Source organism: Ahaetulla prasina, chromosome 4 (genome assembly GCF_028640845.1).
Source record: "Ahaetulla prasina isolate Xishuangbanna chromosome 4, ASM2864084v1, whole genome shotgun sequence".
NCBI lineage: Eukaryota > Metazoa > Chordata > Lepidosauria > Squamata > Colubridae > Ahaetulla > Ahaetulla prasina.
Window position 1 is genome coordinate 99,401,200 of NC_080542.1, and position 27,892 is coordinate 99,429,091.

The 27,892-nt window shown below is 35.9% G+C and overlaps 1 long non-coding RNA gene across 1 annotated transcript; it reads right to left on the minus strand.

Moving 5' to 3' along the window:
• Positions 1–999: 999 nt before the first annotated feature.
• LOC131198629 (uncharacterized) lies at positions 1,000–4,681 on the minus strand. The gene is made up of 4 exons (XR_009155125.1): positions 4,600–4,681; positions 3,667–3,768; positions 2,913–3,049; positions 1,000–1,078 (listed from the first exon to the last, which is right to left on the minus strand). It is a non-coding gene; the product is annotated as an uncharacterized LOC131198629 (long non-coding RNA).
• Positions 4,682–27,892: the final 23,211 nt, after the last annotated feature.

Consider the following 27,892-nt stretch of genomic DNA (forward strand, 5'->3'; position numbering starts at 1 on the left):
ATGAGTTGTTAGCCAAGAGAGCTAGAGGATTAGCTCAGGAATATAGATATATTGTGCTGAAATTTGATGACAAAGTTCGTATCTTCATTCAACTAACCCTAAAGCAGGAGTGAGCTGGCTTTTGATAGATGCAGACCACAGTCATCTGTGCTGCTGAAGGATGTTGTGATGGGCAGAGTACAAAGTGGGTAAAAGTAGCTAGAATCTTAATTTACATGGCTTTTTGGTTTTTACGGTTTAGCACTGAAGTTTTTCAAGTGTTTCCCACCAGAAAATGGTGGGAAACTAAGTTGCCAGTTTCTGGTGGAATTTTACTAGAGTTCAGTAGTGTAAGTGAAAGCAGGGCCACTATGAGAGTTGGATGTAACAACTCATGCCTGTAAAAGCTGTTAAAAGTTGGTGGGCGGAGCCCAAATTCACTACCCTGAATGGATTGAGTATTTTTTATTTAGAAATTGTGATTACAATGTGGCATCCAGTACTGCAGTCATAGCTGAATTATTAGTAAACTTATCTAGGAGCAATAGTTGATATAATAAAAGACAAATTGCAAATTTAAGAGGCTTGGCTAGAACACAATATGAAAACCAACCAAAAGGTATCATCCATCATTATATCTCTTCCCTAAAGCTTGGATATTAAAGAAAAATCTCAGTTTTTAGGTTTATATGTGACAATTACCTGTACCACTTTTTAAAAGTTACATCAGAGTGTATATTAGCATGCTCATTTCCCAGTTTCCAGACAAAGCTAATTCTCCTATGGGACAGTATTGATTTTTACATCAGAGAACACTTGCTTGCTTATCAGAATGAAAGGGGAGTTCAATTCCCAAGAGGCTAGAGCAGGCTCCAAAGGAACATATTGATGAATGTTACTGGGCTGTGTGCCAGAACTGATGTATATCTCCCCCCCCCCTCTTCTTTGTAAACTTTGACTCTCTCATTCTTGTACATCAGTGAGCACAAACCACTGAACATCCAAAGGAGCTGAATTACCTGAAAAGATAACTTTCCATTGTATCACACAGGGATGCAATCATGCATATGATGTTTTCACAGGTTCTTTTACAGGAAGTCTAAAACAGGAAATAGCTTCAGGTAATCATGTCATCACTGTACAAAAATACAGTGAAAGCAGATATTATTTAAAGAAATGTCTTTTAAATTATTGCAACCTGCAGAATTTCAATACTCATATGAATGCCTTCTGAGGTTCTTTCAAATCAGTGGGAGCACTGGTTTGGGCTTTGCATTTTAAACCCTCCCCCCCTTTTTTTTTGCACTCCCGCTGTTTATATGTGTGAGTGTCTTACTGTTAGTATGAGTGTGTGTTTAATTCTGAACATCCAGCAAATATTCATATGGATCTGTTGTACACATTGTAAAACTTGGTTGCTATTCCTATTTCTAGTCCTTTTCTAATCTTGAATTGTATTCTAGAGTTGTATTGTATTCTAAAATTGTATTGTATTCTAGAGTTGAGTTGTATTCTAGAGTTGAGTTGTATTCTAGTTGTATTCTATTCTTTGCACAGTCTTCAAGGACAAGCCATTTTTTTTCTGAAACATAAGATTAGTTCCCTCCCTTGAAATGGGACAATTGAGTATTAGTTGCCATGCTTCTTGAATAAACAATTGCTACCTGAAAAAAAATGTAACAGATTCATAGCAAATAGCATATCTAGCAGTATTCATTATTCCCATAGTTTAAGTTATTTATTAAACTGCATTTTATGTCTTTTTTGTTACAAATCTGATTTATCAAAATGCAGTTTAAACAAACAAAATTAAAGCCTGCATAAATTTGCATTGATTTCTTTTCTTTGGTTTCTCTTAAAATATAGATTTTTAAACTTAATGATATTCAGATTATTAAAGCAAAGAACTCCAATACTTAAAGGAGTATGCACTCCCATTTAACTGTTTCATTCCTTATACTATATTGCTTTGAGAGGGTAATTTGATTGGTTCTCTTAAAAAGTAGGGCAAACCAAATTCTCTGTCACTTCTATTATTTTGGGATATTATAGGACATCTCTTTTCACATGAATTTTTGTTATCTGATTGGAAAACTTGAGTGCCTTTAAAATAAGATTATGCAATTTGTTTTCAGTCAGGACCCATATTTCCTATTTCCTCAAGCAACGTTATTCTCAAAAATAAAGGCATACTAAGACAAAATAATAACAGCAAAACAAACATCAATAGTAATCATGTTCGTTAACTTTTAAATGTGACAAAAAGAAAAAATATTAAACTTGTATAAACTTATTTTGTATCAATTCTTCTGGGATAAATGTCTTGAGTCTCACATTAAAAGTGCAGAGTTCTTTTAAAGCAGACTATCATTCACAAGAAAATCTAGCGGTGGAGTTGAATGAAATCTAGAATGCTTTCAAAAGAGTTTTTATTATTATTACTAATACAGGTAGAGCATGAACAGTGTGAGTTCTAATAGTGCAATAGTTGATCTAGTGTTGTTTACAAACTGATCCCAATTTAGGCAAACCATTGTTCAGGGAGTGCAAGGCTAGCACATACACAGTTGACACTAGCACATAGACAATCAGGATTTTAGATGTTAATTGTTTTATGTGAAAAATGGAGACGAAGTTTCCATTTAAGCAAAGCTAAAAAAAGAAGAGGCTGATTTTGAAGAACAGCAGCAGAGTACAGGAGATAGCATATATGCTTTGGATATGTGTTTTTCTGTTTGGATATATCCTTTTTCTGTTACAGGGTGATTCATTAAAAAACCTGCAAAATTTTGTGTTTAAAATTTTTAATTGCCTATTTCTATTGAGTTGGAACCAATTATTCTATTTTCCATAGAAATATCATTTCAAATATTGCAGATCTGTATAATGCAACCATTTTGTGGGATTCATTAACCTCATTAATTGAGACCTACCTTATTATGAAATCAAATCAAACTGCTGCCAGCTATTTTTTGTTCAGCACATCTTCAGCTTTTTCAGTTGACTGCTATAATGCTGTAAATTGAAAGTCCTGCCACATACCTAAAGAGCTGCAACTGCAACTCTGCCCCTGTGGTGAGAGAGAAATTAAAACCTTGGTTTGGTGCACTGCCCTTTTTTATATAGAAATTCAGACAGGTCAGAGGATGATTACCAGGGGTGAAATGCTCCCGGTTCGGACCGGCTTGCCCAATCCAGTAGCGATGGCGGCTGGTGGTTTGGAAGACCAGTAGCAAAAATCCCTGGCCCCGCCCCCTGCCTCCGCTGAGCTAGACCATCAGCAGAGGTGTTTTTTTTTACTTTTAAAAGCAGTTTTTCTTCAGCCAAAAACATGCCTTTAAAAGTTAAAAAAAAAAAAAGCCTTTAAGGATCCCACGAATCAGCTGAGATCAGCAGAACCCTTTAAACCAGGGGTGAAATGCTCCCAGATCGGACAGGATCGCGCGATCTGGTAGAGATGGCGGCTGCTGGTTCGGAGGACCGGTAGCAAAAATTCCTGGCCCCACCCCCCCGCCTCTGCTGAGCCACACCATCTGCAGAGGGTTGTTTTTTTTTTACTTTTAAAAGGCGGTTTTGCTTCAGCAGAAACAGGCCTTTAAAAGTAAAAAATAGCAGAACTTTACTTGTACTCTTATTTGTAGAAAACATGTTTTCTACAAGTAAAAGTAGAGATTCTAAGGCACTTACCTGATAACTGATGAACGCATGGCCACAGCCCGAAAGCAGTGTCAGTTTCAGCTAATCTATTTCCTCGGTGATCAACTGGCTGGATCCGCTGGCTGAGGAACTCTGGGATTTGAAGTCCACAATAAAATAAAATAAAATAAAATATTCGTGCAGCTTTCTGAGATTTGGTGTGTTTCTGTAGTGTTTCACTCTAACTACACAAACACACAAAATCTCAGAAAGCTGTATGTGGCATATTGTGTGTGTGTGTGTGTGTTAGTTGTGTGTGTGTAAAGTGTGAAAGTTGGTTTTTGAGCTTTTTGTGGCTGTGTGAAGTGTGAAGTGCAGCTGCTTTTATATTGTGTGTGAGTCAGTTGTGTTGTGTTGTATTGTGTGTGTGTAAAGTGTGAAAGTTGGTTTTTGAGCTTTTTGTGGCTATGTGAAGTGTGAAGTGCAGCTGCTTTTACATTGTGTGTGAGTCAGTTGTGTTGTGTTGTGTTGTGTGTGTGTAAAGTGTGAAAGTTGGTTTTTGAGCTTTTTGTGGCTATGTGAAGTGTGAAGTGCAGCTATTTTTACATTGTGTGTGAGTCAGTTGTATTGTGTTGTGTGTGTGTAAAGTGTGAAAGTTGGTTTTTGGTACCTCTTATTGTTTTTTATACTTTGTTTATTATTTTTATTATTTATTGTTATTGGCCACACCCACCAACCCATCTGACCACCAAGCCACGCCCACCAATTAAGCCACACCCACAGAACCGGTAGGGAAAATTTTTAGATTTCATCCTTGCTTTAAACTCTTTTTTGGGGGGGGAATTTTAAAAGGCTCCTCTGGCAATCCCAGCTGAGTTCCTCATGAACAGAACCTTAAAAAACATGTTTCCTACAATATCTTCATCTGAAGAGCTTATAGAAAACCTCCTTTTAAGAGGTTCTGGGCTGCCATAAGTCACTTACCTAATTAATTGCTCCATTCCGGCTGGGAAATCCATGCATCAGCTAGCAACTGCCTGCCTGGAATCCATCTGCTCAGTCAGCAACTGCTTTGCTGGCTGAAGAATTCTGGGAATTGAAGCCCATAAACCTTAAAGTTACTAAGGTTGGAGACCCCTGATCTAAAAAATACAAATAAAATAAAATAATAAAATAAAATATTTGTGCAGCTTTCTGAGATTTAGTGTGTTTCTGTAGTGTTTCACTCTAACTACACAAACACACAAAATCTCACAAAGCTGTATATGGTATTTTGTGTGTGTGAATCAGTTGTGTTGTGTTGTGTGTGAAAAGTGTGAAAGTTGGTTTTTGAGCTTTTTGTGGCTGTATGAGGTTCCTGCTTGTTGCAGGGGCCATTTTGGGTGAAATGCAGCTGCTTTTACATTGTGTGTGAGTCAGTTGTGTTGTGTTGTGTGTGTAAAGTGTGAACGTTGGTTTTTGGTACCTCTTATTGTTTGGTATACTTTGTTTATTATTTTTATTATTTATTGTTATTGGCCACGCCCACCCAGTCATATGATCAACAAGCCATGCCCACCAATTAAGCCACACCCATAGAACCGGTAGGGAAAATTTTTAGATTTCATCCTTGCTTTAAACTCTTTTTTGGGGGGGGAATTTTAAAAGGCTCCTCTGGCAATCCCAGCTGAGTTCCTCATGAACAGAACCTTAAAAAACATGTTTCCTACAATATCTTCATCTGAAGAGCTTATAGAAAACCTCCTTTTAAGAGGTTCTGGGCTGCCATAAGTCACTTACCTAATTAATTGCTCCATTCCGGCTGGGAAATCCATGCATCAGCTAGCAACTGCCTGCCTGGAATCCATCTGCTCAGTCAGCAACTGCTTTGCTGGCTGAAGAATTCTGGGAATTGAAGCCCATAAACCTTAAAGTTACTAAGGTTGGAGACCCCTGATCTAAAAAATACAAATAAAATAAAATAATAAAATAAAATATTTGTGCAGCTTTCTGAGATTTAGTGTGTTTCTGTAGTGTTTCACTCTAACTACACAAACACACAAAATCTCACAAAGCTGTATATGGTATTTTGTGTGTGTGAATCAGTTGTGTTGTGTTGTGTGTGAAAAGTGTGAAAGTTGGTTTTTGAGCTTTTTGTGGCTGTATGAGGTTCCTGCTTGTTGCAGGGGCCATTTTGGGTGAAATGCAGCTGCTTTTACATTGTGTGTGAGTCAGTTGTGTTGTGTTGTGTGTGTGTAAAGTGTGAACGTTGGTTTTTGGTACCTCTTATTGTTTGGTATACTTTGTTTATTATTTTTATTATTTATTGTTATTGGCCACGCCCACCCAGTCATATGATCAACAAGCCATGCCCACCAATTAAGCCACACCCATAGAACCGGTAGGGAAAATTTTTAGAATTCACCCCTGGTGATTACCATGGTGGAAGATGTAAGGATTTATATTCCTTGCAAACATTTGATCATTGTCACTCTCTCTGAGAATTGTTGAGGCTACTTGGAGGTTTATATGTGCCTTTTTTGGGGGGGACACACATGAATAGTGCAAATGGGTGTGGAAACATCTTGAAACTGCTGAAACATGGATAGATGGATGGATGGATAGAAATATTTACAAACCAAATTTCTGAAATGTAACTGGAATAAGTTTCAATTATAGAAAAAAAAAGGTAATGATGAAAGCATAGGCAATGTATGAATTTGAATGCCAAGTATAGCTTGCTTGCTTTTTTAAAAAAAATTAAACATTCTTTAATCTCCTACCAATCTGTGAGATGAGATGACTCACCAAAATTTAATAGTAACTAAAACAAAAACTAGTAATTTTTCTCATATTTCAAAGCTATTTGATTAAGATATATCATCTTTTCCAAATATTTACTTTGCTGCAAATTGGAGATACATAGAAGATGCGAAATAGGACCTGAATTCTAATCTTCACCTTCTGTTCTGGTTCAGGTCCCTCAATAAGGTCTAGAGTTTGCTTCAGACAAAAAGACCTGAATTCTATCTTTAAAATTCAATTATATCGTGATTAAAAAAGAGGGGTATCTACCATTCAAGGGCTCATTATGTGCACAAAAAGGGGATGTTCACAGAGGCCATAGAGAATTTAAAAGATTTATTTATGATGTATTACTGTAATTTTTAATTTAGACATGCAAATTTTTTAATTTGCACTGACTGCTTTGCCTTAATGGTTTTGATTAATACTTGGAGGTAGTGTTTGTGAAAGAGATTTATACTGTGATTCATCTGCAAAATAATCAAATCATTACCAGCTAATGACAAAGCTGTGAAAAATGATGCAGATATTGTGTAACTCGCAGCTAATGCAGTTCATATGAATGTACCCCAATCCTTCCAGCAAACACAGACATGTGTTAATAACTGCTGGGAAGTTCGCTTTAGGTCCACTCTAATTTGGCAACAAAAACATTGATCTTAATAAAGCTGTCAGATAAGAGGAGTCGTGATTAACATCCCTGAACTCTTTATTCAACTAGGATTGTCAAAAATACTTTTTCTATATGCTCTCTTTAAGAAATGGGATTTAACCACATTTTTCACTTCTGTTCCTATCTCACTTAACTCTTTGTAAAAAAAAAGAATGTGTTCTGCATTAGAAGCTTCAATTCTATTTTCATTGGGGTGGAGGTGGGAAACTTCTTACGACAGACTTGCATAGGACTTGCATACGACTTGCATACCACTATTACCAGATTAATTTCCCTAACTTTTTTGGGTATGTTCTTTTAACATGACTCTGTTACTATGAGGTCATCATTAGTTAAGATAAGAGTAGATGACTGTAGATCTGTTTCATTTTGTGGATTGCTAAGTAGACATTACTTAGAAATCCACAACACTGGGGTATCTTGTTTGTTTTTATAGATCAAAAACATTTAGAACTAATCTGCATCCATTTTCCCATCCATCTAGGATTTATCCTTATTAAGCCATTTTCATTAAAAAGTGTAAATGTAATTATCTTATTTTGTAGACATATTTCAGAAGTACATTTCTTTGAGACACATCTCCTATAAATGAATTGTCTCTCCATGTCTCTTTGAATACAGAGAGTAGTTGTACTATACAATGTTGCCACCCAGGGTAGAATAAGTTGCATAAGGAGGCTTTATTCCAGATGCAAATAGCATTTCTTGGGAACAAGAAAGATGAAAGGGATAAACTCAACAATGGGGCTGTATTTTAATACTGAGATTATGCATTATATTTACATTACAATTAACATCGTATCTACTTTAAAAGTTACAATTTATATTTTATTCTGGAATAGCTATGATATACCATTCAATTGTTCACATTTATATATTCTGGAAAACAAGTTTATGCCACAAACATATGTAGAATCAACTAAGTCTAGAAAATCCCACCAAAATAAATTAAATTCTTACTGTCATCATGGAAGAAGTCCCTTTGAATCACAAATCTATGTAGTTTTTGTATACAAAATAATAATAATAGTCATAGTAATATACATACTGTAGATTTCTTGTTTGACACATATACAAGTGTTTGACACATATACAAGAGTTTTACTGCAAGTTTGAAAGGAAACTACAGCCACCTATCTTCACAACCCCCATCTCAGACACACCAACAACAGCCAAGCCTCCTACAACTGACCCCATTTCATTGGGTTCACAACCCCTAGTGATCACAGAAAAGGAAGTGCAGGACCTATTTCACAGACAAAAGCCAGGAAAAGCTCCAGGCCCAGACAAGATAACTCCTTCTTGCTTAAAAGTCTGTGCTGACCAATTGGCCCCCAACTTCACCCATATTTTCAATAAATCACTAGAGATGTGTTATGTTCCTTCTTGCTTCAAACGCTCTACCATCATCCCAGTGCCGAAGAAGCCCACCATCAAGGAACTGAATGACTACAGACCAGTTGCTTTAACATCTGTAGTCATGAAAACCTTTGAAAGGCTAGTGCTTTCCTACCTGAAAACCATCATGGATCCACTGTTAGACCACTTGCAATTTGCATACCGAGCAAATAGATCAACAGATGCTGCTGCTAATATGGCTCTGCACTACATCCTACAACATCTTGAGTCTCCAAAGACCTATGCAAGGGTCCTTTTTGTAGACTTTAGTTCAGCATTCAATACCATCATTCCAGACATTCTCCTAACTAAGCTAAACCAGCTACAGGTATCGGAACAGGCTTGTAAGTGGATCACAAGCTTCCTAACAAACAGGAAGCAGCAGGTGAAGCTAAGCAAGATCACATCAAATACCTATACAATTAGCACAGGGGGCCCCCAAGGCTGTGTGCTCTCCCCACTTCTCTTCTCTCTGTATACCAATGACTGCATCTCCAATGGTCCATCTGTTAAGCTACTGAAGTTCGCAGATGACACAACAGTGATTGGTCTCATTCGAGTCAATGACGAATCCACATATAGACAAGAGGTCGAACGACTAGCCTTGTGGTGCAACCAAAACAATCTGGAACTGAACACACTCAAAACCCTAAAAATGGTGGTAGACTTTAGGAGAAACCCTTCCATACTTCCACCTCTCACAATACTTGACAACACAGTATCAACAGTAGAAACCTTCAAATTTCTGGGTTCTATCATATCGCAAGATCTCAAATGGACAGCTAACATCAAAAACATCATTTAAAAAGGACAACAAAGAATGTTCTTTCTGCGCCAACTCAGTAAGCTCAAACTGCCCAAGGAGCTGCTGATCCAATTCTACAGAGGAATTATTGAGTCTGTCATTTGCACCTCTATAACTGTCTGGTTCGGTTCTGCAACCCAACAAGAAAAACACAGACTTCAGAGGATAATTAGAACTGCAGAAAAAATAATTGCTACCAACCTGCCTTCCATTGAGGACCTGTATATTGCACGAATCAAGAAGAGGGCCGTGAAAATATTTGCAGATCCCTCGCATCCTGGACATAAACTGTTTCAACTCCTACCCTCAAAACAATGCTATAGAGCACTGCACACCAGAACAACTAGACACAAGAACAGTTTTTTCCCGAAGGCCATCACTCTGCTAAATAAATAATTCCCTCAACACTGTCAGACTATTTACTGAATCTGCACTACTATTAATCGTTTCATAGTACCCACCACCAATCTCTTTCCACTTATGACTGTATGACTATAACTTGTTGCTGGCAATCCTTATGATTTATATTGATTTATATTGATATATTGACCATCAATTGTGTTGTAAATGTTGTACCTTGGTGAAGGTATCTTTTCTTTTATGTACACTGAGAGCATATGCACCAAGACAAATTCCTTGTGTGTCCAATCACACTTGGCCAATAAATTCTATTCTATTCTATTCTATTCTATTCTATTCTATTCTATTCTATTCTATTCTATTCTATTCTATTCTACAGAAAACTAAATAAAAATAATTATCCATATGAGAGAAGGAACTTAAGACAAAATAGGACAATGACAATTTCATCATTTTAAATAACTAAGATCTGAACAGTTTCTTTAGGAATATCCAATATTTCAGAAAGGCCTGTGGAATAAATAACTCTTTTGATGGACAAGCTCTGTGCCATTCATTTCTTTATAAAAGTTTTTTTTTTATTTCATTTTGTCACAACAGTATACACAAACATTGTCATAAATAAAACAACATATCATGAAGAATATATATATATGTGTGTGTGTGTGTTTTGTGTAAGTCTTTGGTTATTCGGGTTTTCTCCCGCATAAAATTGGAAGTGTCTTGGCGACGTTTCGACGAAGTCTCATTCGTCATCTTCAGGCTTCAGCTTCGTGCTTCTGGGAGCAATGTGTGATTGCAGCACCCCCAGCCAATCAGAGCACAAAAAAAAAACCCCATCCAATCAGAGCACAGCCAAGTTCCCACCCAGTCAGTTCAAACCCCCATCAGCAGTTAAAAAGGAAGAAACAGCTGCAATCATACATTGCTCCCAGAAGCACGAAACTGAAGCCTGAAGATGACGAATGAGACTTCGTCGAAACATCGCCAAGATACTTCCAATTTTACGCAGCAGAAAACCTGAATAACCAAAGACCTACATACAAACACCCGCGAAAACCTCAGAGAATATATATATATATATATATATATATATATATATATATATATATATATATATGTATGTATGTATGTATGTAAAAAAAATGCATCAGCTATATTAATTTGATATAATGAAGGGAACAATAGGACAGGAACGGTAGGCACTTTTGTGCTCTTATGCACGCCCCTTATAGTTTTTCATATAGTTTATAGTTTTCCATATAGTTTATAGTTTTTTTTATTTTTCACTCTCTCTCCTTGTGTTAGATTAACTTCAAACTGCTGTTATATCTGATCCCTATTTCTTGTATTGCCATTCTAATGGTAATCACAAATATAATTGCAACAAAGATGTTTCATTTCTGTTTTGACCTTTTAACCTAGAATTCCATGTACATAATACTTGCATTATGAAAATCTAAATTGAATAAGCTCAGTATTAATTACTTTTACTATTCTTGCCAGAGGATCTACAGTACATCTGCAATTTCCTTTGGCAAAGTTCAGAGTAACTTCTCTTTCTACTGGAAACTTTTGGATCCAAATTATTTATTTATCTAAGATCTAAGTCATATTAACAAATCCCAAAGCTTTAATTTTTTAAAAAGTGTAGGGCGTAAGTATTAAATTTTCCCATACTGAGTCTATGGCATTGTCCATCATCATAATAGCACACTAAAGAAGGGTGATATTTGTGGAATAAGACTCTTAATGTTCTATGCATTATTTGTATGACATAGGAATGGACAACTTTCTAAAGCTACTTTATAATTATAAAATATCTTGGTTTTAAGGAGAACACAGGAAGAGAATCAATCTAGCCAATCAGCAACGCATTCAGGTATACAAAAAATATTAAAATGTCCATGAAATTTGCAAAAGAAATGCTTACTGACCAACTATCTTTCAATTATTCCTATTTCTGTTATGATTGAAAATAATATTCCATGAAGAATGCTCATTAAATGTTGGAGTGACACCCTTGGAACTCAGCTTCTTTCCTATGTTTCTTTTAACCAGCTCCTTTATATTGTAAACATTGGCAATGGAAATTGTGAAACCACCCAGTCTAAATTCCATCTTTGGGGTTGTCTACGAGTCAGATGTACACTGCATAGTCAGAATCTTTGGATTATGAGTGTCTATTGATTTCCATTCAACCTATCCATAGTAAAGCTCAAATTGGATGTCCTTAGCTCGTGATTCACAGTGTTGGCAACAAAGAGGAATCCAATATTAAATTTCCTTTCCTAAGCTGAATTCTTAGTGGAATACATGTTTCTGTTGTCTTGTGATACTAAAAATATTCCCTAAGTTTGTTCCACTTTCCAGGGTAACCAAAACTATATTTGCAACCATTATTGATTTTGCTTTTTACCTACAACTCAGCTATTCTTCAAGAAGGAGAAAATTTTTTATTTTGAAATTACATCATATAGTAACTGCTACATAAAGTTGGATAAGATAAGATATGGATAAAAATGAAATTTCCCTATTTGCATGCTTACATTTAATTTGTATTAACTCTATTAACATGAATAGAATGGCATCAACTTAGAAAATACTTAGAAACCAAAACATTGGAACAATACAAACTCGACACATTTTTACATGATGAAGGTCAGGATGATCTTTTCCTAAATTGAGAAAATAACTCATCTGCATTTTATACATATACTGATCTATGAGGTCACAAAAGTAAAGCTGACAGGATATCAGTTAGATAGACTGCCAAGTAGCCAGATGCTAGTGTCAGAGGAACGTGCTCCATAGCATTGCTTTTGGCACCTGGATTATTTAAATGCCCTCCAAGATGGAAGAGAAGGAAGAGTGATAAACTACTAATATGATAAGTGATAAGGTAAGCCTTTTCTGTCTTCAATTCCAGGACTCCCTCTTACACATAAAACACTCTCACTTTCCTAACTTTGAAAATATTCAGAGATATATTCAACAAAATAATTCTAAAAAAAAGAGGGGTGGAGGACTAAATGATTTTATCTTGTTATTAAAATATTTAATATGTTATAAACCAGGATTGTTTGCAGTCTTCACTAGAAAATTCTAATATTGTGTGATATGATTGATTATTAAATGCATTCTGAACCAATGCCTCCTGTATACATATTTATTATTCTGTTCCATAAAATTACTAATCAACTTCATATTGGTAGTTCTTCCTATTTTATTATAAAAGAAATATCTGGGTGTAGCGGTGGTTATCCAGACATCATTCTTTCAAGCACCTAGCCTAAGTTCTTGGGGTCTTCAGGATTTGGACTATATTTATTCAGGAATGATCAAACTCTCACTTCTGTGAAATAAAGCTGAGACGTAATGAAGTACTTAAATTGATCCAGGTCCAATTAGGCAGCCAATTTCACTAAGTTTAATTTTTAAAAGTGTAGGGCGTAAGTATTAAATTTTCCCATACTGAGTCTATGGCATTGTCCATCATCATAATAGCACACTAAAGAAGGGTGATATTTGTGGAATAAGACTCTTAATGTTCTATGCATTATTTGTATGACATAGGAATGGACAACTTTCTAAAGCTACTTTATAATTATAAAATATCTTGGTTTTAAGGAGAACACAGGAAGAGAATCAATCTAGCCAATCAGCAACGCATTCAGGTATACAAAAAATATTAAAATGTCCATGAAATTTGCAAAAGAAATGCTTACTGACCAACTATCTTTCAATTATTCCTATTTCTGTTATGATTGAAAATAATATTCCATGAAGAATGCTCATTAAATGTTGGAGTGACACCCTTGGAACTCAGCTTCTTTCCTATGTTTCTTTTAACCAGCTCCTTTATATTGTAAACATTGGCAATGGAAATTGTGAAACCACCCAGTCTAAATTCCATCTTTGGGGTTGTCTACGAGTCAGATGTACACTGCATAGTCAGAATCTTTGGATTATGAGTGTCTATTGATTTCCATTCAACCTATCCATAGTAAAGCTCAAATTGGATGTCCTTAGCTCGTGATTCACAGTGTTGGCAACAAAGAGGAATCCAATATTAAATTTCCTTTCCTAAGCTGAATTCTTAGTGGAATACATGTTTCTGTTGTCTTGTGATACTAAAAATATTCCCTAAGTTTGTTCCACTTTCCAGGGTAACCAAAACTATATTTGCAACCATTATTGATTTTGCTTTTTACCTACAACTCAGCTATTCTTCAAGAAGGAGAAAATTTTTTATTTTGAAATTACATCATATAGTAACTGCTACATAAAGTTGGATAAGATAAGATATGGATAAAAATGAAATTTCCCTATTTGCATGCTTACATTTAATTTGTATTAACTCTATTAACATGAATAGAATGGCATCAACTTAGAAAATACTTAGAAACCAAAACATTGGAACAATACAAACTCGACACATTTTTACATGATGAAGGTCAGGATGATCTTTTCCTAAATTGAGAAAATAACTCATCTGCATTTTATACATATACTGATCTATGAGGTCACAAAAGTAAAGCTGACAGGATATCAGTTAGATAGACTGCCAAGTAGCCAGATGCTAGTGTCAGAGGAACGTGCTCCATAGCATTGCTTTTGGCACCTGGATTATTTAAATGCCCTCCAAGATGGAAGAGAAGGAAGAGTGATAAACTACTAATATGATAAGTGATAAGGTAAGCCTTTTCTGTCTTCAATTCCAGGACTCCCTCTTACACATAAAACACTCTCACTTTCCTAACTTTGAAAATATTCAGAGATATATTCAACAAAATAATTCTAAAAAAAAGAGGGGTGGAGGACTAAATGATTTTATCTTGTTATTAAAATATTTAATATGTTATAAACCAGGATTGTTTGCAGTCTTCACTAGAAAATTCTAATATTGTGTGATATGATTGATTATTAAATGCATTCTGAACCAATGCCTCCTGTATACATATTTATTATTCTGTTCCATAAAATTACTAATCAACTTCATATTGGTAGTTCTTCCTATTTTATTATAAAAGAAATATCTGGGTGTAGCGGTGGTTATCCAGACATCATTCTTTCAAGCACCTAGCCTAAGTTCTTGGGGTCTTCAGGATTTGGACTATATTTATTCAGGAATGATCAAACTCTCACTTCTGTGAAATAAAGCTGAGACGTAATGAAGTACTTAAATTGATCCAGGTCCAATTAGGCAGCCAATTTCACTAAGTTTAATTTTTTATGATGAGGTTCTATTAATAAAAAAACACTCAATATACAATGTTTTAAACATTTACCATAGCCATTTCTGCCTCCAATGTTCTACTTCAAAAAACTTTTCTGGGTGAGGGAAAGAAATACTTCTTCACTTCTATCATTGCACAATAATTAGAATATGCCTACTGAATAGGGGAACGAAGCTATTGTAATTTTAATTATTAAGACTTTGGCTATCAAGGGCTAACTCTCTGTAAGCAGAGACAGCATAGCAGTGGAATTGCCAGCCAGGCTAAATGAGGGGATCACCTACTTGTACTCCAGAACAACTGCTTCTCATAAGAAGACCACAGGAATTTAATTATTGCAGTTGCTTGAGAGTCAAGGGTCTTGGGAGCCAAAGGATTTATAATGTGCCCTCAACCACTGTGCAACCTTCACAGACAAAGCTTGTTGTGAAAACTGATAAAACCTTCACTTTCTTAAACATTTTATGATGTAATTAATTTACAACATAAGAGAAATATTCAAAATGGCAGTGAAGATTGAAGATTTTGGTGAGTTCAGGAAGAAGAATTTTTAAATTCTCAAGAGAAGACAACTATTATTCAATAAATTAAGCTTTAACAGAAGAAACAACGAGAGAGATGGAAATAAAGATATAAACTATACAAAAAATAGAAATGTTGAATTTGCAAATAAACTGGGGAGGCATACAAATTGTAAAAAGAAAAAAAAGAAACTCTTATTAAAGATAGAACGAAGGAATATTGAAATAACAGTTAATGCAAATATTGAAAAAACCGCTTCATTAGTATTATACTACTTTATACAAAGGTCAAGGAATTTCTTCAGAAAAAGTGAGTGAATATTTACCTAAACAGAATTTACCAAAGATTACACTCGGAGACAAATTTTGAATTGACCTATAATAATAAAGGAGATGTGAAGCTACAAAAAAGACTAAAACAGGAAAAGTACCTAATCCAGATGAGTTGCTGGCCTCCTACGGTACTATAAATGTTTTGAAGATGAGCTTTTACAATCTTTACAACAAATGATGAATATAATTCTATAGGATAAAAAGATTTATGATGTAAAGAGGAAATATTAATATAACATTAATACCTAAACAGGGCCAAAATGCAAAGGAAAGAGGAGGTTTTGAAGTTGCATTTTGCTGGGGGCGTTTATTGCTCTGGATTGGGGGGTGAATGGCTTTTACAGTTAAAAGACCATGACCAGAGGTTTGAATAGAATGGATGTTTATGGTAAAATAAAACTAAAATTAATGTGGACTTTAAAAATCCTATTAGAAGTGCAACGTTGAGAACATGGAATAGAACCCAAGTTGTGCTGGAACACAACTTTATGATCTCAGTTCAAGAAGCATATCATAATAGAGAACTGGCAGACAAAAATAAATGATAGATATACTATGGCCTTATTAGAAAACTACCAAGGGGAATTTAAAATTAAATCAAGAAAAAAATTAATAGCAAAAGGATGTAGTTGTCAATGCTTCTACCATTTGCAGTTATCTGAAAGATTTAAAATGGATTTAAAATACATGGGATGGAGCAAAATAAGTCAGAATTTGAAATATAATTATTTACCGATGATAAATTATACATAAAAATATATCCATTTTGTTGAAATTTGAAACAGATATTTATAAAATATCATTGGTACATAATATCAGAGAAATTATCTACATTTTATCAGGCTAGGTGGATGTGTTAAAAGACCTTTAAAAAGTAATTGAAATACATGCTTTGATTCAGAGGATTTTAAAGTCAGTCTGTCTGTCTGTCTGTCTGTCTGTCTGTCTGTCTGTCTGTCTGTCTGTCTGTCTCTATCTATCTATCTATCTATCTATCTATCTATCTATCTATCTATCTATCTATCTATCTATCTATCTATCTATCTGATTATCTAGTTTCCATCTCATAAGAAGTAATTCTGGGCATGTACCTTAGTCAAGTAAAAATCCACATTAAATTAAAAATATACAAGCTCTAGGCAAAGATAGGATAAGAATCACTACCTCAGCAATGAAACCATCAAAGCATGCTTCTGGCTTCCTGGGAACCTCTGATTACCTAACTAGGTCTTGAGGGATCTGCGGAATGTAAAAAATCATGGAGCTAAACTCAGAGGGAAGAATGTTCCATAAGGTGGGCACTATAATGGAGAAGGCAAATATCCTGGAACTCACCAAATGCATATTCCTAGCTGATGGTATCCCCTATTTGCCTTATCTGCCAGATCTAATGGGACGAGTTGATATAATTGGTGAAAGGTGGTTCTTTATATAGCCTCATCCCATGCTATAAATGATTTTAAAGATCAGCACTTTGAATTGGACCCTGATGCAAATGGACTTGCAGAACAGACATGTGACATCATTCTTCTATGAGATCACATAACTGCCTGCCCCACTGCATTCTATACCAGCTGAAGCTGCCAGATACCCTTCAAGAGTATTAGAATGGAATGGAATGGAATGGAATGGAATGGAATGGAATGGAATGGAATAGAGTAGAGTAGAGTAGAATAGAATAGAATAGAATAGAATAGAATAGAATAGAATAGAATAGAATAGAATAGAATAGAATAGAATAGAATAGAATAGAATTCTTTATTGGCCAGGTGTGATTGGGCACACAAAAAAGAAAAGATACATTCGTCAAGAATCATAAGGTGCTATCATAATGATAGTCATAGGGAAACAGTAAATATAAATCTTAAGGATACCAGCAACAACGTATTCAATTGAAGCCAGAATTTCTTTTTTTAGGACTACTAGATAAAAAGAAAAAAATGCCATAGAAGATTATTTCAGTATATGATTATTGAGGTGTAATTACTGTAGTATATGCATAGAGAGGGGAAGATTCAACACTGTGGAAAGATAGCTGGTGTCTGATTTTGTTGAAATAGATAAAATGACTTCTTTGATTAAAAAAAATACACTATCTACATTCCTTGGTGGCTGGAAGTTCTAAGAGACTTTTTTGCATAAATTGAAAAAAGTAAACTTGTTATTTATGATTTTGATGCTAGATAGCATAGTTTATAGAAAGAAGTATCGTGTAAATTTAGAGAATTAAAATATACAGGTATTTGTACTTATAACTGCTATGAGGACTATCAAAAGCCACTTTTTCTTTTCTATTTTTCTTCAACTTTTTTCTTTTTTTGCACTTGTCTTTTGCCTTTGATTTATTTATTTTTTTATTTTTTCCCTTATTTTATATTCATTTGTAATCATTTTTATATTGTTTAAAAAGATACTATATATGTATCCTATGTATGTATCCAATCTATCTATCTGTATCTCCTATATCTCCTGTATCTCCTATATATTCTCTCTCTCTCTCTCTCTCTCTCTCTCTCTCTCTCTCTCTCTCTCATACACACACACACACACACACACACACAGAGGGGGGAGGCTATATAGATATAGATTAGATAGATAGATATTGAGATATTGATATATATATATATATATGTACATCCTTTATATATCAGCAGCAGTAGGATCACTATCATTTTATCCATTTTATTTATTTATTTATTTATTTTGTCACAACATCATACAAAAAGATTATATAGTATATACACATATAAACATATATAGGAAGAAGAAAAGAAAAACAATAGGACAGGAACGGTAGGCACGTTTGTGCGCTTATGCACGCCCCTTATGGTCCTCTTAGGAATGGGGTGAGGTCAATAGTAGAAAGTTTTTGGTTAAAGCTTTTAGGATTATGGGAAGAGACCACAGAGTCAGGTAAAGTATTCCAAGCACTGATGATTCTGTTGCAGAAGTCATATTTTCTGCAATCTAGATTAAAGCGGTTTACATTAAGTTTAAATCTATTGGTTGCCCTTGTATTATTGCAATTAAAGCTGAAGTAGTCTTTGACAGGAAGGACATTACAATAGATGATTCTGTGAGTTAAACTTAGGTCTTGTCGGCGACGGAGTTCCAAGTTTTCTAAGCCTAGGATTTCAAGTCTGGTGGGATAAGGTATTTTGTTGTTTTCAGAGGAATGGAGAACTCTTCTTGTAAAATATTTCTGGACACGTTCAATTGTATTGATGTCAGAGATGTGGTGAGGGTTCCAAACAGGTGAGCTGTATTCTAGAATTGGTCTAGCAAATGTTTTATATGCTCTGGTTAGTAGTGTGGTGTTTTTGGAAAAGAAGCTACGCAAAATTAGGTTTACAACTCTTAGAGCTTTTTTTGCTATGTAGTTGCAGTGGGCTTTGGCACTTAGATCATTTGACATGAAAACTCCAAGGTCTTTAACGGGATGGGGGTCGTCTGTAAGGTAATGTCCATCTAGTATGTACTTAGTTTTAGGGTTCTTTTTTCCTATATGTAAGACTGAGCATTTGCTGGTTGAAATTTAGAGCTGCCAATTTTTAGACCAAGCGGTTAGATGGTCAAGGTCGTTTTGAATGATAGAAGTGTTGTCTGTGGTGTTAAATAGTTTGACATCGTCAGCAAAGAGAACACAATTAATTGAGATATGGTCACAAAGATCATTTATGTATAGTATGGAGAGTGTTGGTCCAAGGACGCTGCCTTGAGGAACGCCACTCTTGACAGGAACAGGATTTGATAAAGCATTGCCAATTTTGACCACTTGTTGTCTGTTAGACAGAAAAGCAGATATCCATTTGTGGAGGGGTCCTGAGATGCCATAGGATGTTAGTTTTAGTAGAAGTTTATTGTGTACTACTGAGTCAAAAGCTTTGCAGAAGTCTATGTAGATTGCATCTATTGATTTGCCTTGATCATTGTTTAACCATTTCAGTATGAAGGCTTCTTTCACATATTTCCAACCAATATTGGCCTGAGCTTTCTTTGCCAATTGGACCCACACAATAGTTGCTGATATTTTAGGTTTTCTTCATGTATGGTTTTTATCAAGCGGGATTGATACTGCGACCATTCTCTGACTGCCTTGGTCCACCAGCCATCAGTTCTTCAAACTATGTGACCAGCCCATTTCTATCTCAATTCTTTTACTCTCTTGATGTTATCATATAATTTTGTTTGTTCTCTAATCTATGTGCAGATCTTTCTATGTTATCTTGTAATGCCAAGCATGTATCTTCCACGGCTCTGTGCACCACTCTTAGTTTTTGTATCGATTGTGACGTTAGTTTCAATGTTACACTGGCATATGCAGATAGCGGTTTGTGTGTGCTTTCTTCTGGTAGATGGTATGTCCTAGGGAGCCATTGGGTTTCCTGTAGACTAAGACATCTAGGAAAACACACAAACCGCTATCTGCACGCACTCTCACACCACCACCCAGCACAGATCAACTCCGTAGCCAAGACACTCATCTCTACAACAAAACGCTTAGCTGACGAACAACACCTAAAAACCGAACTACACACTCTCACAAACGTACTAACATCCAATGGATTCCAGAGAAATAAGATTACCAAACTAATCCAAAAAGAACGCCCCGCTAAAATCCAAGACAGAGAACAAGAAAATGGCACAGCCCTCCTCCCATATATAAAAGGCACCACAGACAGAATCAGCAAGATCCTCCACAAACACAACATCAAGACAGCATTCTGCACCAACCGAAAAATATCCACCATCCTAAGAAACCCCAAAGACAAAATTGAGTTAGAAAATCAAGGAGTATATGAAATCCCATGCCATCTGCCCCACCACATACATTGGACAAACCAACAGAAGAATAAGTGCACACATTGAAGAACACAAGAATTCAGTCAAAAAAGAGGAACCAACTTCTTCCCTGGTCCAACACCTTAAAGCAACAGGACACAATATTGACTTTAAAAAGATCAGAACTATCGCCAAAACTGAACACTTTAACAACAGAATAATCAGAGAAGCCATCGAGATAGAAAAACACCCACAGCATGAACAAACAAGATGATACCTCCCGCCTACCAGCCATTTGGAAACCTGCCCTTATTGACAAACGAGTCCCTAACACGAGGAATGACACCAGACCCACACTCACGAGGTCCACACAGGATGTCACCACCACACATCCACCCAGAAAGCAGACCCAAACCCACACTATCATGAAGCACGACCAAGGACCAGAAGCCAGACCGCAGCTGCAACATTAGTCATTTCAAACCCCTCCAATCCATACATGCAGCAGACAGACACCCACTATGAAGATGTAGCATGACCACAAACACGAAGCCAAACAACAGGAATGCAGCTCACCAGCTCAAATCCCCCTGCAACTCAGACTAATCTGAGCCCAACCAAGCCCCCACCCAAACAGGACACACCCCCACCCAATCAGAGCACAAACCCCCCCATCCAATCAGAGCACAGCCAAGCTCTCACCCAATCAGTTCAAACCCCCACTAGCACTTAAAAAGGAAGAAACAGCTGCGATCACACATTGCTCCCAGAAGCACGAAGCTGAAGCCTGAAGATGACGAATGAGACTTTGTCGAAACGTCACCAAGACACTTCCAATTTTATGCAGGAGAAAACCCAAATAATCAAAGACATATATATAAGATGATGATAAGATGATGATAAGATGATGATAAGAAGACATATATATAAGAAGATGACGAATGAGACTTCGTCGAAACGTCGCCAAGACACTTCCAATTTTACGCGGGAGAAAACCCGAATAACCAAAGACCTACATACAAACACCCGCGAAAACCACTATTACTTGGTGGTGCAGTGGTTAAAATGAAGTACTGCAAGCAACTTCTGCTGATTGCCAGCAGTTTGGCAGTTCAAGTCTCACTGGCTAAAGGTTGACTCAGCCTTCCATTCTCCTGAGGTCAGTAAAATGGAGACCCAGATTTTTGGGGGTAATAAGTAAACTGCTTAGAGAGGGCTATAAAGCATTGTGAAGCAGTATATAAGTGTATTGCTATCACAGATTAATATAAAATAATGAAGAAATGAAAAAGAAAGAAATATATATAATAGTTCTACATATGTTAGAATGGTATGGTATAGTGGTTTAGTCATCAGCTAGAAACTGGCAGACTGTGAGTTCTAGTCTTTACTTAGAGATATAGCTAGCTGGTTGATCTTGGGCAAGCCACTTTCTCTCAACCTAGGAAGGAGGCAATGCAAAACACTTCTGAAAATTGCCAAGAAAATTGTCCGGACATGCCCAGGCAGTCTCCAAGAATCCAAGAACAACAAAAACCAAAATATTCCATCCAGCTGGATTCAACTGCATACTGTGTATATATGATTCGTGAGTAAATATGAAGGCTAATATCACATTTACTCACGAATCATACATACATAATTCAGTAGAAGACAGTTCTTGGAGACCATTATGTGAACTGTTGGTTACCCCTTCATCCAAGATAGCTACCCAGATCTCAATAGCATTCTTGTCCAAACTATTTAGTTCATCACAATCTATTAGTCTTTGAAAAAACTGTTTTACAGAGGGATAAAACCACAATAAATGATAGTTATGTTTGAGATGCATACTTGAGAGCTTTTTGAATAATATTTTAATTTACTATTAATTAAACAATGTATGGGTAGAAGTATTTCTTGCATTGGCTTTTAGCTAGGTCAAATAACATTTTACATGATAAATTTGCTTTATTTTTAAAAACACTGATTAGAGCTCAAATTAATTACAGATGTTACTAGAATCCCAATTATAAATTATGAAAAAAACGCACTTCTTAATATTTTCCTTGAACTTTTTGACCAGTGTAAATGCACTTCCTGACCAATGTAAATGCAATTGTTTTCCAACGTTATTCAATTATTTTAAATTCCTTTTTATTTAATACTGAAGAGAAAAAAGACATGTAACTTATTAAGACTTTCACCTCCATTGGAAGTAATTTTTCCAGCAGTTATGAATATAGCTGAACTTGGTATCATAATCACATATGAACCAATATATATTTACACATAACCATTTGTGCCAGAATGCATGGAAATAAATAACAGATTGTCCATTAAAATGTTCAGCTCACAGAAAACCAAGCAAAAGTGCTAAACAAATGAATACACCTGAACTCACTCCTAGAAATTTTATCAATTTATGGCTGCAGTCTAGTCTAGAGAAAGACAACTTAGCAATCAATAGTTGACCTGATGAAGATTCATCAGAGATGTATAGTAGTCTTTCCCCAATTCTTGTCCTTCAAAGATTCATGATTACAAACATCTATAAGACCAACCAGTCTCCTAGAGGAGGCTGAGACATTAAGGACAGGTAATATTCCACTTTGGCATACATGCATGATAAACAAGAGCTAAAGTAAGAGTATTAAATCTGGATCATATCTATGGACATTTAATTATCCATTGCATTTGTAATATCAGCCTTTTCAATTCCAAACCATAAAAAGGTAAAAAAATTTAAAACAATAATACTGCAATATAGAGTTATCTAAAAGCAGCATTGATAATCTGCGTAGCTTCCTTCTGTCTGACAAGTCATAATTTTAATGTATCTATTTACAGTCATTCACAAATAAGGAACCCAACTACAGTAATCATGTAATATCATAAATGGAGATTCAAAGAAGAAAAAATAAAAAAAGAAACCACAAAGTCAAATTGAAACCAAAACCTTCCAAATGGCAATTACAGTTGAACAAAGTTTTGCTGTTAGTAGGAAATTGATCTACTACTTTAAAAAAATGCACTTCTTCTTTTCAGGCCAGCCCAATTTCTTAAAAGGAAGAACAAAGTGTCAACTAGTAGTATATAAAGGACAACATAACAACCTGTAGATCAAGGGTCCCCAATCCCTAATCCGTGGACCAGCACCGGTCTGCAGCATGCCAGCAACAGGTCCATACAAATAAGGAAAGCCCCATCCACAGGATGCAGGCAGCACACAAAATCATGCCCCTTCCATTCCACAGAAAAACCTTTATCCATGGAACCAGTCCCTGGTGCCTAAAAGCTTAGGGGCCAAGGTTGTAGACAACTATTTTGATAGCTTAATCCAAGCATAGACATGGAATGTAAAACCAGGATATTACTGTATTCTAATATTCCAGACCTAAGTTGTGAAACTTTATTAGAGTGAAGGATTACTTTTAGTAGAGTGAAGATCAGATGGGATATTAAACTGATATTTTGGTAAGGAGAAAGACCTGTAAAATAGGATTCTATGTTAATGAGTCTTTCTCCTTTTAAATCCAGATCACATTTTCCCTTGGAATTCTTCAAATGACTGGGAATGAATGAATGAAATGATGCACTGTTAGACTTATTTTGAAAAAGCTCAGAGAAAAATAACCTAGGGAAAGAAAAGAAATAATTTTAAAAATCTACTCAGTTTCAAACCAACATCCTTTTATATAAAGGCTAAGAGTTTTAATCACTGTGCTGTTACAGCATCACTGGCAAAGATAGCCCTAAAAGAAATTAGACACCATGATAACTATTGATTCAATTGTCAGACTGATTCTGCCTCTGTAAAAGGTGAACTTCTGGGGAGGGCCTTTAATGAAATAAAATACACCAGCCAAAATGGACAGGTTCACTTTGGATAACACAGAGAGAAAACTGTATTTTAAAATTGCAGCAGGAAGACACAACCAGAGATTGGATTTGGGATAAGAAGAGGATTACTACAGAGCAATGTCATCCCTGACTGTTTTCCAAAATATTGCTAGCCCACTCTGGTATCAAGCAGTGTTGATGAAACCTAAGTATAAAATTTTGCATGTTATAACTGAATCTGTAATGTGAGCTCCATAAAAAGACTTTGTAATATGTAATGGAGAAAATGAAACTATTAAAAGAAATTCAAGAATAAGCTTTACCATCAAAATGGAATTATTAACCCTAATAGATGAATCTCAACATTTCTCACCCATCTGCATTGGCTGAAAAGTGCTGATTTTTAATTCACCATGAAACAACTCTCTGGTCTGAGTTCATTTGATGATGATATTGCATCATACTTATCCTTTGTTGTTCTGGAAGAATAGCCTCAACCTTTTCTTTATTACAAGTGAGATATTCTTATGAACCAAATTATTAAAACGGCCTCATGTTTGCTACTGGATACACCTGTCTGAAATAAATCTATCCAAGAGTAATAAGCACAACACAGATGTTAACTACACCACACCCTAATTCAAGGTTCTGAGTCAAGCTCTTTGGTGCTGAATTCTCACTTCAGAGTGCCAGCTAGCTTATCTTCAGCTATCATATTTTCTCATAGGCACAAAGTACTGTGGTGTAGGGCCCTTTCTATATTGACTCAGAAGCCACATTTAGCTTAAAAGGTTATGCCTCTAAAAAATCAGCTTAAAATAACAAAGTTACAAAGGAAGAACAAGGAACACATTGTCTGTGTGTGTCACTTTTGCAGATAGTCATTCTCAGGTTTAATATCAGGCAACTTTTACTGGACCTCCAAACTGAGACAGCCCCTGCCTGAAACCCAACACTTTCCATATGGTGAGTTGAATTTGATGGCAGAACTTGTATTTTCTATCTCTCTTTTGTGACTTTGTCTGAAGATTTTAGAGATAAATCCAGCCAGCATAGTTACTGTTCAGCAGATTCAATATATTTTATTTTATTTATTTAATGTTTATTTATTCATTTAAAAGATTTGTATGGCCATCCGTCATAAACAACTCAATTAAAGAATTGCTGACAGATCCTGAATGCCAACTTCAACTGAAGGTGACTTCAAACAAAATACTCCTTCATTAAAAACAGCAGCATAATTATAATAATAAAAGTAGCAGTACCATTGCATGTTCTATTAATTATGTTAGTTATCAAGACAATCATTTGTTCACAAGGAATAATGAAGGGCCAAAATATTTTTGTTAAAGTTCTCCATTTTGTAACCACTGTAATCAGCAAAAGCAGTGCCTCTGTTCCACATAAAATTGATTTAAGTTTAATAGTGATTTTATATCATACTTAGTGTTACTTATTCCCTTAAGCATAAGATTAACCAGTGATCAGGTCAATAGACTTTTTAATAATATTGTTTTGCATAAAGTGCCATATAGATTCCCTTCCCATCAAAGCATGTAATTCATAAAGAAATCAATAAATGCCAATAATCGTAAGTATTGGTATGCAATCAAAATGGCATGTGTAAGGAACACCATGAAATTGCTTTAGTTCATTGTTTCCATTCTATCTTATTAACATTCCTATCATTGAAAGGTAAGAAATTAAAGAAAACAAATGGCCTCACCTTGCATAATGAGGTGGGAGGATCAAGGGGTTTGATAAAAGTTCTACTTCCTTTTAGTCCCTATTGATTTTACAGAGATTTCTGGGTCTAAACCCAAACTCATATTTAACCGAATCGCAGGATAATCAGGTCAATGAGATTAAAGGGGCGGGGGAGATACTGCTCAAAAGAAAGTCAAAAGAAAAAGAGGCAAGTCAAAAGAAAAATTACTAAATGAAGCAAGCTGTATTTCCTGTAAATGCCTACAGATATTAAGTGTAATTTTAGAATAATGTTTCCACTTCAGTGTCTTTCTTTTGTGAAATATTGCACATTTACAGAAAGCTGTGTTTATCTTTCATGCACTAATGTATATAGTCATTTCAGAATTGAGCTGGTAACTCCATTTTGGAATTTTTTGTCATGGGAACTCATAGTCTCCCTCTTTCTCAAATTCAGATTTTTTTTAATGGTAGTAAAGTTTGTTCCCATTAAATCTATCACTTACTAGCTATCATATGGAATAGTTAAACAGGCAGGTTAATAATAGTTATAGTGGGAATAGTTTTTCTAGTAATACTTTTCTTTCTACTCATTTCTTTGTGCTTCAGTTTCAATGAACCAATCCATTTCAGTTATGTCTATTCCAATGTCTATTTCATCTTTAAAAATTTCGTTTACTACATTATCTATCTATCTATCTATCTATCTATCTATCTATCTATCTATCTATCTATCTAGGTCTTTGGTCATTTGGGTTTTCTCCCGTGTAAAATTGGAAGTGTCTTGGCGACGTTTCGACGCAGTCTCATTCTATCTATCTATCTATCTATCTATCTATCTATCTATCTATCTATCTATCATCTATCTATCATCTATCTATCATCTAATTGGCTGCCCATCAGGGGCAAGTTTCAAAACCCAGCACTATCAGTTCGTGCGTGGGTGCACAAGACTGACGCTTCTGTGAATGCTCAGAAGTGTCTGGCATGAGTGGGCAGAGCTTCACACCACTACTGGTTCGCCCGATCTGGGGCAAATCAGTAGCAACCTACCACTGCTGCCCATCTTAACAGAGGGTAACTCTAGGCGACTTACAATCATTAAAATGTATCTATGCAAACATAAATAAATTAAAACCAAACCTTAAAATCTAACAGCATGTGGGTAGGGTGGAGGGAGGTGGAATCTGTTGTTTCTTGATTAATCACCTCCACTTCACTATTCCCCCACTGGGGTTCTAAGTCAATTGGCAAAGCCAAGTATTTAGGTATTTACAAAAGGCTAGGAGGTTGGGGCCAACCGCACATTGTGGAACAAGATGTTTCAGAGGGCAGGAGCAAGAACGCCCCCCTCCCCGGACCCCGGCAGCCAAAATAATTGGCCTGATGGGACTCACAGCATGCCTCCTCTGTTGACACAAGTGAGATGGACCAATCCCAGTGGAGTGAGATACTCCCTCAAACAGCCTGGACTCATAAAGGTGATTACCAGAACCTTGAATTGCACCTGGAAAAAGATTGGCAGCCAATGTAGCTGCAAGAGCAGTGGTATTACAGGGGCCATTCTTGAAGCCCCCCAAACAGCCTGTTCCACTGTACTCTGCACCAGTTGTAGCCTCTAAACGCTCTTCAACAGTAGCTCCATGGAGAGCACATGACAATACTCCAACTATGAGATTACTAAGAAGTGAACGACTGAGTGCAGGGAACCCTGATCCAAGAAAGGCCACAACTGCACATAACACAAAGTTGTGCAAATGCTCTACTAGTCATGACTGCCACCTGCTCCTCAAGCAGAAGTTATGAGTCCAAGACAACCCACAAGTAGCAAATTGGATCTGTCTGGGGCAGT